The sequence below is a fragment of the Narcine bancroftii genome, chromosome 7 (genome assembly GCF_036971445.1).
Source record: "Narcine bancroftii isolate sNarBan1 chromosome 7, sNarBan1.hap1, whole genome shotgun sequence".
NCBI classification, from domain to species: domain Eukaryota; kingdom Metazoa; phylum Chordata; class Chondrichthyes; order Torpediniformes; family Narcinidae; genus Narcine; species Narcine bancroftii.
In genome coordinates this window covers 24,716,047-24,736,120 of record NC_091475.1, presented here as the reverse complement: position 1 = coordinate 24,736,120, position 20,074 = coordinate 24,716,047, and the positions used below count along the sequence as shown (strand labels likewise).

General features: G+C 40.9%; 1 protein-coding gene across 18 annotated transcripts in view; it reads left to right on the top strand.

Moving 5' to 3' along the window:
• Window positions 1-20,074, top strand: part of cadm2b (cell adhesion molecule 2b) — a 1,102,220-nt gene that overhangs the window by 656,871 nt on the left and 425,275 nt on the right. The gene's annotated exons all lie outside the window — the stretch shown is intronic.

Below are 20,074 nucleotides of genomic sequence, written 5' to 3'. Positions count from 1 at the left end.
TGGTGGAACTGAAGAGTGGAGCAATGGCATGTTAAAAATCATGTGGCAAAATGTAGGATAGGTTTCAGAATCTGAATAAATACCTTGCACCTGGGTGCTCTTGTCGAGAAAAGTTACTCTATTGTAATGTGCAATCAAACAATTGTTAAATGATATGAACACATATGAAAGCTGTTTAGCCTTTTGTGTTGGCTACTGGTAAAAGCTTTCTTTTTCATGCACTCTTCACCCTTTTATACAAGTACTTAGACATTTTAACCTTTCAGCTAAATAGTAAGTCAAATTCTGAAGGCTCCTACGTCCATTGTTCTTTCAAGCAGCGTGAACCAAATCATAGTAGATTGTAGTCATCTAAAATAGAATTATCTTCAAACTCGCTCCCCACTAGAATTTACTTACTCACCACCTTCAGCCTATGTTCTCCACTCATCTCCTTGTTTCCTTTGCAGAAACTTTCTGATGTTACAACATCTCAGTCTCCCCTTATCATCTCTTCTTCAGGCTCTCCATGTGATTGGGAGTCCATCACCCCAGGACCATTCAAGAAAATCATGGAAGTTTCTTCATTCTAAAGTGCACTGGCCACTTTGTTACAGCTGGACTCTAACTTTGGACCAGCATCTCCATCAGAGCTTTACAGCATGCAAACAGGCTGAATGTCCATGGTGACCAAGTCATCCCCCTAAACTAGTCTTATTACCTCTGCCTGGTCAATATCCCTCTCTCCTCTCCTTTCAACACCACCAGCACAGGATGGGCGTAAGATCCCAAGTAAGATCATCACTATTGCAACAATTTCACAAAAATAAAGCTTCTTGCAGAGTGATTATGTCTTGAAACTCATTGTCATAAAGTCACAATGAGCAATTAGCAAGAATTTGTTGGGTGCATAGATCCACCCATCTCAGAGAAAGGATTAGAGGCATAAATACATTTAAATTCAGACATATAGCATGGTAACAGGTCTTATTGACCCATGAGCCCATGCTGCTCAACTACACCTGATTGGCCTACAACTCCGGTACGTTTTGAAGGGTGGAAAGAAACCGGAGCACCCGTGAAAACCCATGCAGAACATTGGGAGAATGTTCAAACTCCTTACAGACAGTGCCAAATTTGAACTTGGAATGCTGGCACTGAAGCGACATTGCACTAACCGCTATGCTTACCGCGCCGCCTATAAGGTTGAGACATTGAGTATAAGAGTTGGGATATCATGTTGCAGTCTTACAAAGTGTTAGTTAGACCACGCTTGGAGTGTTGGTGTCATTTCTGGTCACCACACTGCAGGAAGGAAGTGGAAGCAAAAGAGATTCATTGGAATGTTTCCTGGGGCAGAGGGTTGTGGTTATAAGGAGCGATTAGATAGGTCAGGAGTGTTTTCCTTGGAGGAAATGAAGCTAAGGGATGTCTTTACAGAGGTGGATAAAATTTCAAGAGGATCATTTGAGTAGATAGTTGCAGTTTTTTTTCTCAAGGCATGCATCTGGAAAAGGAAGGCATAGTTTAAGGTGAGTGGAAAGATTGAAAGGAGATCTGAAGGCTAGATTTTTCACCCAGAGTGTGGTGAATATCTGGAATGAACTGGCAGAGGAAGTGGAGGAGGCAGATTGAATGACAATATTTCAAAAGGCAGTTGGACAAGGATAGAAAAGGCATCAAGAGGTACAGGCCTGATACAGGCATGTGGGATGAACATAGACTGGCATTAGGGTCAGTATGGTAAGGTGGGCTGAAGAGCCTGTTTCTGTTCTGTACCATTTATTGATTCTGTGATTGTTTTCAGGAGAGATGATGAGAGATGCCTGGCTAGGGCCATTTCTGAGAGTTTCTTCACTTTTTGACCAGACCAGACTAGGCTGACACATTTTCACCAGATTACAGAAACTGGATTCATAATCCAGTAAGTTGTGCAGGCTCAGACCATTTGTCTGTATGATGGTCCACTGGTTGGGGCTGATTGGCCTGATCCTCTGCCATAACTATTGTGAAATTCTATGTAATCCTGATTAAAGCACAAGAGATTGAGCAGAAATTTATATTAATTAGTTAATTGCCTCCAAATTAACTAATTACTAGAGGTATACACTATGAATGCAGAAGTATAACCTTGTAGTTAACCTTTCGTTCAGAACTTCTCATATATAAATTAAAAGTGGAACATCAGTTGAAATCTTAACCAGCAAACACATTAGGTATTCAACACATGGGCTGAGTGTTCTCCTGTACACAGCTATCCCATTAACATGCAACGATATCTTAAAAAGTAATTTGCTGTTGAGTGGGTTTAGAATTTTAATATCTCAGTATTCATATTTTACTGCCCAATATTGCAGATAGATCCACTTTATAATTTATTTCTCAAATTGCAAATTTAGTTGTTATAATTTAACCTGTGTCTTTCTGTTTACACCTAACGTTTTAGTAGATATTACCAAATGTTGTGAGGTTTCATTCATTGCAACTTATACCTGCAACATCCCTGGTCCTTCCATGGGATTGTTCAGAGCAAGGACAGGTTGCACTCTTGGGGTTTGGTCATTAGCACTGAGATAGGGAGATATTCTGGCTGTCAGAAGGATGTGAATCTTTGAATTTCTCCACACCAGGTGCCCAAGAGATGCTCAGCTGCTAAATATATTCAAAGCACCAGGGATTCATGATAAGGTAGATGAGGCCTAGTATTGAATGGCAGGGACAAGCTTGAAGGGGCCAAATGGCCTATTCTTGCACCTACTCATGCTTCCTTTGTTTCTGCTTGCTTTACCTTTTATAAATTCTTGATAGCCATCAAGAATTCTGATGAAATGCCACCACAACCTGGAAGGCTGAAAAAACAGAAGAAGATGAAAAACAAGCATCCCTCTTATCCCCAGGGATGCTGCACCATTCAATGATAAAGGAATCAATCAGACTTGCAATGTTAACCTCCAGTGATTTGTGCATAAGGTTCCAAGTCCCCTCTCAACACCAATGCATTTCAAACTTCCACTCTTTAAAAAAGACTTTACCTTGCAATTTTCCAAGAAAGTGGTGATATTGCATTAAATTTCATCTTCCTCTTCAAGCCCTTTGTGCGCTTAAACAGAATTTCTTTCGTCGTAGCTAACGTGATGCCAGCAATATTGGAAAATCAAAAATAGCTGAGTATCTGGAAACTCTTGCCCAGGAAAGACAAACTAAGGTATTTGGAGCTATTGTTTCTTTCAGGTAGTGTAAGCCATCTGAAAGATGGCCCTTCTTGAAAGTGATGTGGGTCCCCCTTATGGTTAACTGGTAGTATTTCAATTCATGAGATTCCTTCACAACATCCAACCACGACAGCAGAGGAGGCCATTCAGCTCACTGTTTGCTGACTTCCCTGCAGCAATGCACTGTCTGTTCTTCCACAATATTTCTGCAACTTTTACCTTTAGGGAATTATTTAACCCCTTTTGTTTTCTGAGTGGGAATGTTTCTCCTCGTGCCAGCTCTGTTTCAGAAAGACCACAGGTCTGATCCCCATTTTTTTGTTGCTGGACCCAGAACACGTAGCTGAGCAATGGCCCAGTCAGCCCCATATGTCATTATTCCTCCCAGAAATGGGAACTGCAGCGATTTTTTTGGTGTTCTTAAACAACATTTATCTGATTGTCTATTTGACAGTCACAAAAGAGCTGCTAGCTGAATGAGCAGAGAAATGTGAAGCAGGCTGTGAAAAGCCAGCATTAGCGATGGTATCACACAGTGAATCTCTTCAGCCTGACTGTGAACACTCTTTGTTTTGAAGACATATCTCCCATTATAGGTCTCGCTAAAAGTGTGGCACACTTTCTTCATCAAGGATTGCAGTACATTTTTAGTTGAAAATGTGTTTGTTTAACCTCAGACTCAATAAAGTCAGCTATTCCTGATGCTTCTGATAGTAAGTGATGCCGACTGCCATTTATCATGGCGCAGTAGTGATTAGTGAGAGAGGCAGTATCTCTTGATGATATTCTGGAGAACACAAAGCATTTCATTCTGAATAGGCCTGGAAAGTCACCCAATTAAGACAAGGCTTTGATCTTGCCATAGTTAGGTTCTGTGTATTTGCCAATACACCTCCTGCATACTTCAGTGCGTAGTATCAGACCTGCACAATAGTTCTTTATGTGATGCCAAACATTCTTTTTGCTGACAGACACCTTCCCCATTTTTCATTTGAGTTTCTAATGACTCCGAAAGGCCAGATTTCAGAATACCTACAGTGGAATCTCAACAGTATTCCCTCTTTGTCACTATCCTCGTGTACAACTCAGATCTATCAGATATATTTAATTAAAGAACATTGCCCTATTTCAGCAAAAGAAAACTGCCATTTTTTTGTTAAGGGCCCAGGAGAAATTAAATTGTGGCATCTTGAAATCTGTTCCACTCAACTCCTGGAAGCAGTATACGTGGAAATGGCAGAAGTTTAACCATTTACTGCCCTGTATTTGCCCAATAGCTATTATCATAAGGAAGTAATCAAAGAACTGTAAATTCCATTGCCTGATAATGATACTGAGGGCAGGTCAAGCCACCTTTATAGGTAAACATAGGTTAAGAGCAGGTTACAGAATTATTATCACATATATCCTGTTTTTGTCATTTATTTTGTAATATTTCATACAGAATATAGTGTGTATCTAGAATGCGATGCAGAGGATGGGTACTGTTCTAATGTTCAAAAGACATTAGGCAGATATCTGGATAGGAAGTGGATAGAATGATGTGAACTAAATGTAGGCAAAGGAACTAGCTCAGAGTGCCATCTTGGTTGACAGAGATATGTTGGGCTGAAGGTCCTTTTCCTCACTCAATTACTTTTTATCATCTATATTGTGGTTTGGAATAGCCCCTAATTACACAGGTCCTATCTCCCGAGCAAGACAATGAGATAGACAACAGACTCACCAAGGCAAATAGCGCCTTTGGAAGACTACACAAAAGAGTCTGGAAAAGCAACCAACTGAAAAACCTCACAAAGATAAGCGTATACAGAGCCGTTGTCATACCCACACTCCTGTTCGGCTCCGAATCATGGGTCCTCTACCGGCACCACCTACGGCTCCTAGAACGCTTCCACCAGCGTTGTCTCCGCTCCATCCTCAACATCCATTGGAGCGCTTACATCCCTAACGTCGAAGTACTCGAGATGGCAGAGGTCGACAGCATCGAGTCCACGCTGCTGAAGATCCAGCTGCGCTGGATGGGTCACGTCTCCAGAATGGAGGACCATCGCCTTCCCAAGATCGTGTTATATGGTGAGCTCTCCACTGGCCACCGTGACAGAGGTGCACCAAAGAAAAGGTACAAGGACTGCCTAAAGAAATCTCTTGGTGCCTGCCACATTGACCACCGCCAGTGGGCTGATAACGCCTCAAACCGTGCATCTTGGCGCCTCACAGTTTGGCGGGCAGCAACCTCCTTTGAAGAAGACCGCAGAGCCCACCTCACTGACAAAAGGCAAAGGAGGAAAAACCCAACACCCAACCTCAACCAACCAATTTTCCCCTGCAACCGCTGCAATCGTGTCTGCCTGTCCCGCATCGGACTTGTCAGCCACAAACGAGCCTGCAGCTGACGTGGACTTTTTACCCCCTCCATAAATCTTCGTCCGCGAAGCCAAGCCAAGAAGAAGAAGATCTCCCGAGCACAGCACAGCTCCAAGCTAACATTACACAAAGGTGAAGGTGTTTCATTCCCACTCCTACTTCACAAAATGGTCTCATATTCATGTAACACTTCTCAAAATGCCTTACTCTATTCTTAAAGTAATTATGGTGAGCTCCGCTCAGTTTATCTAAAGATGTGTTATGAACAAAAACATCTGTACATCATGCATGAGGGATTGCAGGCATCAACCCACATGTTTACAGTGAGAAGGTCCTTCTGCTCAGTTCAGTTCAGATTATTGTCAGAATACATGCATGAGATTCTTTTCCCTACAGGTGAGGCAGAATTATTATTTACTGGCAGTGCAAAAATATTGTATTTAAGAAGATATGTACATGTGTAAACAAATAAAGAAATGTAATACAGTGAGAAAAAAAAATCAATAAAGTCCAAAAGTAAGAGTCCGTAAATGAGTCCCTGATAGAGTTTGTTGTTGAGGAGTCTGATAGTGGAGGGGTAGCAGCAGTTCCTGAACCTGGTGGTGTGAGTTTTGTGCTACCTAGACCTCTTTCCTGATGGCAGCAGTGAGAAGAGAGTGTGTGGTGAGTGGTGTGGACTCTTGATGATCCTCAATGTGATAAGCATCTCATTGAAGACCAAAACTTAACCATACATGCACAGAAACACACACACAGAAAGACTTGAGCATTCAAAGTCTCAAGTATTTGGAAGAAATTATAAAGTCACATTTTGCAATTCCTGATCCTCTCTAGGTGACAGGACGGGCCATGGGTTAAAATGATGTGTGATCCCCTTGTGATTCCAGTTAGAATACAGCTGCAAGTCTTACCTTTCTGACAATTTTTACATGAAACAAGTCCATTGCACCATGTGTGAATGTGGCTCACAGACAGCAGGACTGTGTTTTTTTTTGGGATCTGCTTCCATTTTTCCTGGTCATGAAATAAGATAATTTGGTTCAATAAATCTGCTTCAATGTGATAATTTGGGCTGAAGGGAATTGAGATTGGACAGTGGACAAGGCACATGTGACTCACCAGCAGTTTAGGCAGGAGGGACCTGTTTGTTTTAATGCTCCTAACTTCATTGCCAAGTGAATTAGGTCTGGAATCCAAGGAAATGAGGGGTGAGTGGCTTTATTCAGATACTTTAATCTTGAGTTTCAAGATTAAGACTAACTGCATTGATAAGAAGGGGTATCAATGGGAGCAGGTTTGGAGTCTAGAAAAAGGAGATCCTTAAAAGTGGAGCAGTTGTTTTGTATTCTGTTTCTGGGTGGCAGGCTGAGCATTATTGCCCAAACCTAATTGTCTTCGGAAAGCTCGTGATGAGATTTATTGGAAGAAAAGTGACCTAGCTTATAAACCAAGGATAAAGAGGATTTGACTCAAACAGTCAATTCCCTCCAGATGTTCTGCAATTTGGTGTGTGAACAAAAATGTCTAAATTTGGGCTGGGATTAGTTGAATAGATCACTCTCAGAATCAGCTGCAAATTGTCAATATCAGACAAAAACTTGCAGCTCAGGGCTGACCAAAGAAGAGGCATGTTCTTATCTTGATAGATTTTTTAATTAAACTGATTAAGCATTGCTCATCCTTTACCTTCTGATGACAAGAAATATTCCAGTACTCTGTGGCTCTGTCCCATTATTTTTGGATAGATTTTCATTCTTTGCGAGGCAGTAACTAATGATGATTGTAAGATGTGAAACGACATTATCTACAAAAATGGATCTGAACTTCTCATCTCTGAGAGTGCTCACATATCGATGAAGATAAAATGTTGCCAGATTCCGATCACATTACTAAAAACTTTACAGGGAATTAAAATTTATGCAGAATTATGAGACCATAAGTCACAGACGCAGAATAGGCCATTCAGCCCATTGAGCTGATCCATTTTCTCACTCAGCTCTTCTGGCCAGCTTCTCCCCATAACTTTCGATGCCATGGTTAATCATGAACCTATCAATCTCTGTTTTAAATACACCCAACGACTTATCCTCCACAACTGCCTGTAGTAACACTTGCACAGATTCCACACTCTCTGGCTAAAGAAATTCCTCCACATCTCTGTTCTAAGCGAATGCCCTTCAATCCTGAAGTTATGCCCTCTTGTCCTAGGCAATCCCACCATGAGAACAACCTTTCTATATCTACTCTATCCATGCTTTTCAACATGGTGTGAAACCAGAAGATAAAAGAATATTACACCCTCAGACGACATATGTGTGGCAGAAAAGTATATAAATTGAGGAAACCATTCAGCCTTTCAGAGCCTTATCCTCTAATTCAGTCAAATCATTGCTGATCTTAACCTCAGCCCCGTTTTCCCAACACACTCCATTCCCCTTAAGATCCCAAGTATCAACTAAATCTGTTGATCTCAAGGTCCAGGATAACCCATGACACTGCACCCAGCTGATCAGTGACCAGGTTCTTTCCTTGATCAATCCCCTTTGCCCTCTGCCACTGAGCTAGCTCTCATCCAATATAGTATATTCATAATACAGAAAATATTGTAAATACCTTTAGAATTCTGGTCGGAAGTCGAGGGCTACCTGTATTTCATTATTAAATATGGACTATAAAATTATAGCAAAAACATTGGCTGACAGACTGGCACAATATTTACCAAAATGGACAAATCCAGATCAAGCTGGTTTTGTGAAAAAAGGGCAATCGGCCAACAACTTGAGTAGACTATTTAATATTATACATTTGGCACAGTCCGGAGGAATCTGAGTATGGCCATGGCTTTGGATGCCAAGAAGGCATTGTTCAGGTTAGAGTGGGATTTTGTATTCAAAATACTTGAGAAATTTGGATTGGGACAATCATTTATTAATTGGATTAAAAACACTTTGGTCACCAATGGTCAGATGTCTCAAGTTTTCCCACTCAGTAGATCAAGTGGACAAGGCTGTCCATTATCTCCAGCTCTATTTATTTTAACAATAGAACCACTAGCAAAGGGAGTTCAGAGTGAACAGGAAAGAACATAAGATAAATTTATTTGCTGACTATGTATTAATATATTTCACAAATCCAACTGAATTTCTTGCTAAATTGCATGATATCCTGGAAGATTATGGTAAGGTTTCTGGGTATAAAATAAATTTTGATAAATGCCAAATTATGCCCCTAACAAAAGGAGATTATAGACAGTTGCAACAAGGAAGTAAATTTGATTGGCCACAAGGGGTATTAAATATTTAGGAATAAGGGTAGATAATAACCTGCTGAAATTATATAGATTGAATTGCCTCCCCTTGCTTGGAAAGATTGAGGAGGATTGATGTAGATGGAGAAGCCTGCCCATTATTTTAATGGGCAGGCTCAGTTGTATTCAGACTGCAATATTTATTTCAATCCTTGCCTATTCTTATGCCAACGAGTATTTTTTAAAGCACTTAACAAGCATGTCAGACAATTTAAATGGAATTCTAAAATGCCAAGAGACTTCATGGAAAAACTTACTTGGGAGGTCTATGATTAACGAATTTTTAAAAATATTATTTGGCTGCCCAATCGAAATTTATAGCATCTTTTTTTGAGGGAGGGGATATTCCTGATTGGGCTCAAATTGGTCTTCACATGACAGGTGAGAAAATAGCAGAAGATTTCATTTACAAATGGAATATTAAATTATTGTCTGGAAAGACAGATAAAACACATAATTTGGATACAGCAACAAATTAATAAATGTATAGGTCTAAAAGTGGGGTTATCTTCAAAAGTACCCTTGATTCAAAATGAGTTAATACCAATGACATTAGGAAGTAAAACCCTGGACACTTGGCACAGTAAAGGGATAAAGTGTACCGAGGATTGTATGACATTTGAACAGTTAAAAAATAGATATGATTTGTCAAATATAACTTTTTTTTTGCTATCTTCAATTAAGATCTTTTTGAAGAGATAGTTTAGGAATCACCATGATCCTGTTAATGTGTAGTGACATGGAGGCTCTTCTTCAAGAGGGGGAGCACAAGTAAATTTATATCTAAGAGGTATTTCCTATTGCAGAGCAATAGCCCGAAACAGGGTTTGCACAAATCAAGGGAAAAGTGGGAGATAGACTTGGGGAAAAAGATTCCAGAACAATATGGGTCAAGATTGTGCTCTGATAAAATGACATCATTTATTAATGTCAAATATAGATTGGCACAATACAATTTTATGCACCAATTATACCTTACACCACAAAAATTACACGGTTTAAAATCTGATATTCTGGACTCGTGTTTTCAGTGTGGTATAGAAGTTAGAACATTTATAAATTCAGCCTGGCTATGTGTGAAAGTAAGATCCTTTTGGTAAGACTTGGCATAAATTTTGACAAAAATTATGGTTAAATTTTCCATTGGGACCAGAATTGTATTTATTGAGCAATTTTATGGTTATTGGCTCAAAACGATGAAATATCAAATACAGTTCGTGAGGATTGCACTAGTGGTGGCCAGGAGATATCTGGCTGTTAATGGAAGTCCGACTGCCCCCCTACTTACTATTTGCTGGAATATGGAATTACAAAGTTGTGCCCCTCTGGAAAAGATAGCATAATCTTAGAAAAAAATTTAACGCATTTGTTAAAATATGGCAACCTTATTTAAATCATACTGGCTTAAGGATATAATTAACTTTGCCGAAAAGGTTTAAATAATATAGTTAGGTTAATAGCATTGAATTCCTGAAGATCAAGAGATGGACTAATTAATAAAGGCAACTCGAGCACCCCTTCTTTTTTGGAGTTTTTTTAATCTTAGCAGTTGAGGAGGGGGAGAGGTGACAGTTGGGCAATCATGAGACTAATTTTAAAATACTATTTATATGATGTATGTAATAATTTTCTATATGAGTCTTGTAAAAAATTAAAATAAAATATTCAGAAAAAACAAAGGGAATATCTTTGAAAGGTAGGACCAGATGATTTAATGTGAGATGTAAGTAACAGTGAGGATCAGTGCAAGTGATGTGGTACAAAGGTTGTGGGACATACACAGCAGGTCCGATGCACAACCAAATCTGGGCCAAAATGACAACAAGCAGAAATGGCCAATTCCAATACAGACAGAAAGAAAGACAAAGATGAAGAATGATATAAGAGGTCGACAGTTGCAACTATTTGTTCATAAATGTTACGATGAGGAAATAAATGGTTTAGGATGACTAAACTATTTGTAGATATGAGTGCTAGAGAATCCTTACCAATTTTTATTGCTTCCTTTAAAGTGTTCACAGTTTCAGGATATAACTAAAATGTGTGAGGAAATGCAGTATGTTTGCATAGAATTGTTCCTGCTTTCTTTGTAAGTAGTTCTGTTTGATGTCAATAGTTTTATTTTCTATTTCTTTAAAAGCACTTGTGCTTCCTAATGATCATCCTCACAGATTCTCATCAGTATCTTTACTGTTGATGCTGAAACCCGTAAGGGAGGTGCAGTTCGCCCTTATAATGAGAGAGGGATGCTTTTCAGTTGTGGTTTCACAGCGTGGATGTAAGGAATCAGCTGAGAGACTGCAAATGCTGCAGTGGCCAAATCATTGCACTGATGTACCGTAATTATTGTATAACGTTGAAATTTGCAACCAATTACTCATGTCACCACACACCCACCTCAACACATTGCAAATCAACATCTGCTTGAGGGACAAGTAACCTCTCACTCTGTATTAGTACTTTATCATGTTTTTGTTCTTTTTTGTTTAGAGATCTTTTTAGACTTCTGCTACTGATGCGGTATTTTAGATTTTAGTATGAATTTCAGCTCCTCAAAAGTAATATCGATGTAATAGTCGATCCCATAAATTTAACATTAAAAAATGGTCTAGAAAATTCAACTTTTACACGAGTATATACGGCATCTCCTGAAACTCCTGTGTTCCCTATATCTCCTGTGTCCCTTGGCATATCCTGTATTACCTATGTCTACTGCACCTACTATGTACACAAAGAGTTATCAGGGTCACTTTATTGTATTTAGCTGAAGGAATAAATAACTAGCATTGTGGCAAGCAGCCCAGAGACAAGAGCTGGGTAGGAGCTGGGTCCTTTGTGCTCCACACGCCAATCAAAATGAATGTCACAGACCCAAACTGTCACTGCTGCCTTGTATATTGTCCCTGTTGCTGCTTTGGTTCACCATCAAACAATAATTAGTATTATCACTGGCAATTCCAAACATAGCTTGTTAAATCAAATTGAAAACCTGATCATCACATTTCCTTTCATATTTCAGCTTTTCCGATTGACGTTAATATATCTGAGATTGGCCTGGGATATTTTGAGGGCAAGCATATCCCAAGTTTTCCAGACCATTGTCATGTGTTCTCAGCAAGGCGATGTATATATAATTTGTTCAGGCAACCATTTGCTGGTCGCACACTCCCTGTTAGTCCATGCTCCCATGTGGTTAAACTGGTTACCTGGCACAGGTCGTGTTAGAAGCTCTCACAGTGGCTCGCCTGTGTTTGCCATTTCCTTGACTGTGAGAAATCCCAACTCAAATACAGCACAGGAGGCAAGAATTTTTTCACATTTGAATGGTCTATTGAACAGTTTTTTTTATGAATCCAGTAAGCTCATCAGAGATGCTGGGAGGAAGAAAACCCCTCAAACCCCAGATTAAAAGCTTTAGATAAACTCTTACCATCCATGCATCAGGGGAGAGATAGAGGAAAGTTGAGATGACAAGAAAAACTTGAAATAAAAATCTTTCTGTTCTGGTTTACATATCATTCCTCAAAAATTAGTCATCAGAAATTTTCAAAACATCCAGCATTCTGAAAAAAACATGCAATTTGCATAAGTTTCTCATGTATAATATTACCTGGTGCAAATTGTATATTTCCATTAATTAAATGGAAGATTGTTTTCATGGATTCAGAATTAATCTGTGATCTTTAGCCCATGCGTTTACAATACAGTACTTCATGGAATGAGAAGGTGCAGAGATGTGTGGTTTCTGACAAGACATCACACAGCTTTGTTAGCAATGGCTCTTGGCTTACCTCATTTGCATTTGTGGGCTGTGTGGCTTTGGTAAATTTTAATATGAGGCCATAAATAAGTCATATCAATGCAGAAACAAAAACAAATACCAAAAGCAAACTATAAATGAATCAAACATACTGTCCAAAAACTCTGTCCTTTAAGGAAGGAGATAAACCATTGGGTTAGGTTTGAGAGGCAGAGATTGGCAAGGGTATCCCCTGTTCTGCCTTGGCCCGTGGCTAAAAGTCACAAACTGTGGCCCGGAGCATAGAGCCACTGAAGGTGAGCCAGCCTCATCCAACCTCACACTGAGTGAGGCTCTCCCCCAGCAATAGGAGGGACAGAGGGATTAAGGAAGCACCCAGGTTGTGACGTGCTGTATCAGTAATAACACTGATGAAGAGACAAACAGGTCAGCAATGAAAAGTAATTTACCTGAAATACAGCTGTTTCTTCACAGCTGCTGCCAGACCTGCTGAGTGTTTCCAAGATTCTCTGTTTTATTTCAGTCTGCAGCCACAGTTCTCTCAGCAACATACACTGGCCATCACACATTACAGGGCTTCAAAATTCACTGCACCTTGCATGGGTAAAGCAGCAGAGTTCCTTGTACAGAGCTTGGGCTGGCATGGGGATACCTGGGAATACAGGAAAACTCCGTATCGAAATTAAAAAGTGGTGCTGACAGGTATTTTGTGGTGCCAGAGTAGATTATGATTTGAGAAGTACGAGAAGTTTCAGGTTTCTGATAATGGGTGGAAAGAAACTGCTCTTGAACCTGGAGGTGCTGGTCTTCAGGCTTCTGTGCCTTCTGCTGGAAAGGAGCAGTGAAAAGAGGTTGTGAGCAGGGTGATGGGGGTCCTTTATGATATTGGCTGCCTTTTTGAGGGAGGGTCTCACATAGCTATCTGCCATGGGTGGGTGGTCACAGCCTGTGATGAACCTGGTGATGTTTGCTCCATTTTGAAGCCTTCTGTGTTCCTGGTCACTTGAAAGCCTAATCCAGGCAGTGATGCAGCCTGTCAGTATACTTTCTGCAGTGTATTTGTAGAGATTTGATAGAATTCTCAACAAAATGCCAAATATCCTCAGACTTCTCAGAAGAAGAACAGAAAGATGGTGTCTGCTTTGGACCTGTTTGGGTGGCAAGCAGATTGAAGTTGGTCAAGTTTGGCAGGAAGACTGGAGTTGATATGAGCCCTGACAAGCCTCTCAAAGCACTTCATGGGTAGTAATGGTTGAATTCAAATAGGGCAAGTACACGGTTGGCATGTAGGTGTTGGGCCGAAGGGTCTGTTTGCCTGCTGTATAACTCCATGACTTTATATTGCAAAGGGAAGTGAACATTGTACAGTAATCACTAACATTCCCATTGTTGACTTTACAATGGAAGGACATTGGTGAGAGGTCCAAAAATAGTTGGGCCCAGGACCCTGTTGTGAGAACTGATGGCAGTGAAGTTTCAGGTTAGGGATGATTTACTTCAAACAACCACAGCCATCTTCCTTTGTGTGAGGTTTCTCTGATGCCCACTGATTTCAATTTTACCCCAATGGGAACCAGAGGTGGGGTCAGATGATGGAGCAGTTATCCAAATAGTAGATGCTATGTGTAGTGAGACTGTGAGGAAGGACAGGCAGTGGATGGAACATAAATGCAGTGAGTTAGATAGGTTGAAGTGTATGTACTTTAACGTAAGGAGTATTAGGAATGCAGCAGATGAATCCACAGTGTGGATCAATATGTGAAACTATGGCATTGTGGCCATTACACAGACTTGGGTGTTTCAAGGGCAGGAATCAATGTGCCTGGCTTTAGATGTTTAAAAAAGGAAAGGGGTGAAGATGAGAGGTGGGGGAGTGTATTGCTGGTCAGGGTTACTATCACAGGTGTAGAAAAGGGAAGTAGTGGAGGGATTATCTACTGAGTCAGTATGGGTGGAATATTCCTCTTATTGATTAGTACCATCTTAGAGTGAAGGGTTTAGATGGAGTGGAATTTGTTGTGTGTTCAAGAAGGTTTTCTGGCACAATATGTAGATAGGCCAACTAGAGGAGAGGCTATTCTTGACCTAGTATTGGGAAATGACCCAGGTCAGTTGTCAGATCTCTCAGCTGGTGAACATTTTAGAGAAAGTGATCACAACTCTCTCTCCTTTACCATAGCACTGGAAAAGGACAAGAATAGATTATTAGGGAAATAGTTTAATTGGGGAAGGGGAAAATATGATACTATTAGGCACGAACTTAGGAGAATAAATTGTGAACAGATGTACTTGGAGAAACACTCAAGGAACATTTGCATGACACTCTGCACAAGTATATTCCATTGAGTCAGGGGAAAGGGTCTTTTCTCCATGAAGTGACGGAGGATGAGGGATGACCTGATAGATGTGTATTACATGGTGAGAGGCATTGATCACGTGGATGGATAAATACTTTTTCCCAGGGCCGAAATAGTTAGCACAAGAGCTCATAGTCCTTTGAAAAACTCACCCTCAATAACTTCTCCTTCGACATCCAACTTTCTCCAAGTCAAAGGGGTACCCATGGGTGCCCACTTGAGTACCAGCTATGCCTGTCTTTTTGTTGACTTTGTGGAGCAATCCATGCTACAAGCCAACACAGACAAGACTTCTCAGCTCTTCGTCCACTACATTGACGACTACATTGGTGCTGCCTCACGCACCCATGATGAATTTGTCAATTTTATTCACTTTCCTGCTAAATTTTACCCTGACCTCAAATTCACAGTCCATCTATGGTGATACTCTCCCCTTTCTTGATCTCTCTGTCTGCATCTTGGGTGACAAATTTTCAACAGACATTTTCTACAAACCTACAAGATCCCACAATTACTTTGACTACACCTCCTCATATCCAATCCCCTGTAAGGATTTTATTCCTTTACTCCATTGCATCTGTTCCCAAGATGAGATTTTTGATTCCAGATCATCCACGATGTTCTTTTTCAGAAAATGTGGCTTCCCCTCTACCAAGCCCAAACCTGCATTTCCTCCATTTTCCAGTCATCTACCCTGGCCCCCTCTCCCCTTAGACTCAAGAACAGGATTCCCCTTGTCCTCACCTACCACCCCACCAGCCTCTGCATCCAATATATCTCCTATAACATAATCCCACCACCAAACACATCATCTTCTCTCCTCCCTTCTCTGTCTTTCATAAGTTCCACTCCCTCCCTGACTCCTTTGACACTCAACCTTTCCCACTAATTGCCATCTTGGCACCTATCCCTGCAGGAGGTGTCATATTTGTACCCACAGCTTCTCCCTTACCACCATTTGGGGCCCAAAACAGTCCTTCCAAGTGAAATAACACTTCACATCATCTACTGCACCTGGTCCTCCTGTGGTGGGTTCCTGTACATCGGAGAAACTGGGCGCAGTCTGAGAAATTGCTTCCCTGAGCACCTTCACTCTGTGAGCACCAATGGCAGGGATCTCTCAGTGGTCAACATTTCAATTCTGCACCCTGCTCCTGCACTGACATGTCTGTTCATGGCCTCATGCACTGCCATTCCCCAACCGGATGGCATTAACATCAACTTCTCCAGTTTCTGCTAGACCCACTCCTCGTTCTCCCCCTCTACCCTATCCATCTGTCTCCTTCCCTCCAGCTCTCCCCTCCCTCTTCATTCACAGAGCCACTCCCCCTCCCTCATTTTCCCTTGTGCCCTCCCTCCTTTTTCCACCTATTACCTCTTGTCTGTGGAACTGTGCTCCTCTCCCTGTCAATCCCACACACCATTTTATTCAGGAACCTGCTTACATTTTGCTCACACCTTGATGAAGGGCTAAGGCCCAAAATGCTGGTTTTGTATCCTTATCTTTGCTCCAAAAAGTATACTGTTTGACCTGCTGAGTTTCTCCAGATTGTGTTTTTACTTCACTCGGTGTCTGCAGACTTTGATGTTTCACTCCATAGTTTTATGGTGCTTGGGAGTAACTACAGGGGGATGTAAGAGGTACATTTTCACACAGAAATGGTGTGTACATGGAATATGCTGCTAGCTACAGTGGTGGTAGCAGATCCACTAGAAACTCCGTAGGTCAGGCAGCATCCATGGGTGTGAGCTTCAAGGTTTTGGCCTGAAATGAGGATTATCTGTTGCCTTTCATGGATGCTCCTTGACCTGCTGAGTTCCTCCAACACTTTGTGTGAACTCAACATGTCTTGGCAGTTTCCCCATGCTGGGCAGATAATGTTGTCATTGTTCTGGGAAAACTTGGCCAGAAGTGAGCCCATTTATGAAGAGTAAGATTTCAGTACTGAAACTGGGGTTGATCTGGCATTTTAGAACATAGAACATTCCAGTACAGTACAGACACTTTGCTCCACAATGTTGTGCCAACCTATATAAACTTCTTCAACAATCTAAGCCTTACCTACCTCACAAGCATAACCTATTTTTCTTGCATCCATGTGCCTGTACAAGAATCTTTTAAATGGCCCTATTGTACCAGCCTCCACCACCACTCCAGGCAATCCATTCCAGGCACCCACTACTCTCTGGGTAAAAAACGTTCCTTCCCTCGCCTTGTACAGATGTCCTCTGACGTTTGATGCTGTCGCCCTGGGAAAAGAAATGCTGGCTGTCCACTATCTATGCCTCATAATCTATTAGACCTCTATTAAGTCACCTCTCACCTTTCTTTTCTCCATAGAGAAAACCCCTAGTTCTGTTAACCTTGGATCATAAGACACGTTCTCCAATCCAGGCAACATTCTGGTAAATCTCCTTTGAACCCTCTCTAAAGCTTTTACATCCTTCCAGTAATTTAAATTTAAATTTCGACATACACCACGGTAACAGGCCACCCAATTTACACCCAATTAACCTACACCCCGGTAACATTTCAAAAGGTAGGAGGAAACCGAAGGCCCCGGGGAAAACCCACGCAGACATGGGGAGATCATACAAACCTTACAGAGAGCATGGGATTCAAACCCTTGTCCCGATTGCTGGAGCTACAAAGGCATTGTGCTAACCACTGCGCCAACCATACTGCCTCTAATGAGGTGACCAGAATTCAACACAATATTCCAAAGGTGGTCTAATTGGGGTTTTATAGAGCTGCAACATTACTTCTTGACTCTTGAACTCATTCCCCTATTTGTGAAAGCCAGCATACCATAAGCAGTCTTAACTACATTCCATCGTGTAAGTGTGCAAAAGATAATAATTTAGTCCTGTTACTACCTTGTAACATTTATCAGTAGTGTGCGACCTATTGGACCATTCATATTTGAGTTTTATATGAAAATATCATTGTTACAGGTTTTAACATAGCAAAGAATTTTTAGGTCAATATCTTTTGAGGAAGGTGCAGGATAGAGACATACCAAAGAAAATTAAAATAAAAAAACTCAAAAAGAGGGAATAAGGAATGAAAGTCAGCTAGCAAACAATATCAAAGTAGATACATAAAGCTTCAAGTATATAAAGACAGGTGAGAGTAAACACAGGACAACGAGAAAATGACTCTGGAAAAATAATAATGGGATAGTAGAGAAGCTTAAATGTATATTTTGCATCAGTCTTCACCAAAGAAGACAGGAGCTGTGTGCCAGATGTCGAAGGGTATCAGGGAAGGTAATGAGTGCGGTTACTATTTCAAGGGAGAAGGTACTCAGAAAGCTGAATGGTCTAAGGGTGGATAAGTCTCCAGGACCAGAGGGATTGCATCCGAGGGTTCTGAATAAAAATAGATATAGATTCTGGAGCCATTGGGAATGATCTTTCAGGAATCAATAGATTCTGGTATGGTTCCAGAAAATTGCAAATGTCACCCCATTATTCAAGAAGGGAGGGAAGCAGCAGAAAAGAAATGATAGACCAGTTAGCCTGACATCAGTGGTTGGGAAGATGTTGAAGTCAATAGTCAAGGCTGAGGTTTCAGAGTACTTGGAAGCACATGATAAGATAGCTCAAAGCCAGTATGGCTTCCTTAAGGGAAAATCTTGCCTGACAAACCTATTGGAATTCTTTGAAGAAGTGACAAGCAGCCTGGATAAGGGAAATACAGTGGATGCTGTGTATTTGGACTTTCAAAAGGCCTTTAACAAGATACTGCAGATGAGGCTACTTAACAAGATAAGAGTCCATCGTGTAACAGGAAATGTACTAGCGTGGGTAGAGCATTGGCTGATTGGCAGGAAGCAGAGAGTCAAAATAAAGGGATCATATTCTGGTTGATTGCCAGTTGCTAATGGTGTTTTAGAGCCACTTCTTTTTGTTTTGTATGTTTATGATTTAGATTATGGAATGAATATCTTTGTGGCCAAGTTTACAGATGATATGAAGATAGGTGGACGTGCAGGTAGTGTTGAAGAAACAGGAAGGCTGCAAAAGGACAGACAGATTAGGAGATTGGGCAGGGAAATGGCAAATGAAATATAATGTTGGAAAGTGTATGGTCATGTATTTTGGTAAGAGAAATAAACAGGCAAACGATTTCCTAAATGGGGATAAAATTGAAAATACCCAGATTCAAAGGGAGTCCCTGTGTAAACTTGCAGGTTGAATCAGTGAAGAAGGAATATGCAATGCTAATATTTATATCAAAAGGAATAAAATACAGTATAAGAGCAAAGATGTAATGCTGGGGGTTTATAAGCCGCTTGTGAGATCTCACTTATTGTGAGCACTTTTAGGATCCTCATTTAAGAAAGGATGTGCTGAAGTTCGAGAGGGTCTTGTTGGGTTTACAAAGATGATTCTGGGAATGAAAGGTTTATCATATGAGGAATGTTTGATGGCTCTTGGTGTACTCATTGGAATTTAGGAGAATGAGGGAGCACCTCATCAAAACATTTTGAATGTTAAAAAGCATGGACAGAGTAGATGTCGAAAGGTTGTTTCCCATGGTGGGAGAGTCTAGGACAAGAGGGCACAATTTAATATTGAAAACCATCTAATTAGAAAAGAGATGTGGAGGAATTTCTTTAGCCAGAGGGTAGCGAATCTGTGGAATCTGATGCCACAGGCAGTGTGGTGGCCAGTTCATTGGGTATATTTTTACACAGCCACTTCGTTCCAGGATGCCTGCTGTGCAAGAAGCACTGACACAGAATTGGGGGGGGGGGGGGTGGGGTGGGGGGGAGGTCATTCCAGTCTCGGCTTTTTTCTGGCAGCAGAGGTGGTAACAGACCTGGGATGCCGTCTGTGTAAAAGGACAATTTGGCATTCCGGGACCAACTCAGGTAAGGATATGTATGCATACTGTATTTTTTTTAGTGTATTTACAGACAAAAGATGCATGTAGGACAACAGGAAAAATCTTTTTAATAATAATAATGCTGTCCTGGTCTCTCCTGGTGGCCAGCAATTACACAGCAAAGTAAAAATCAGAGTCGATCTGGTTGACAGTGAGTAGTTCACTAGGGAATACCTGACCTTCAGGCACTTAGGGTTT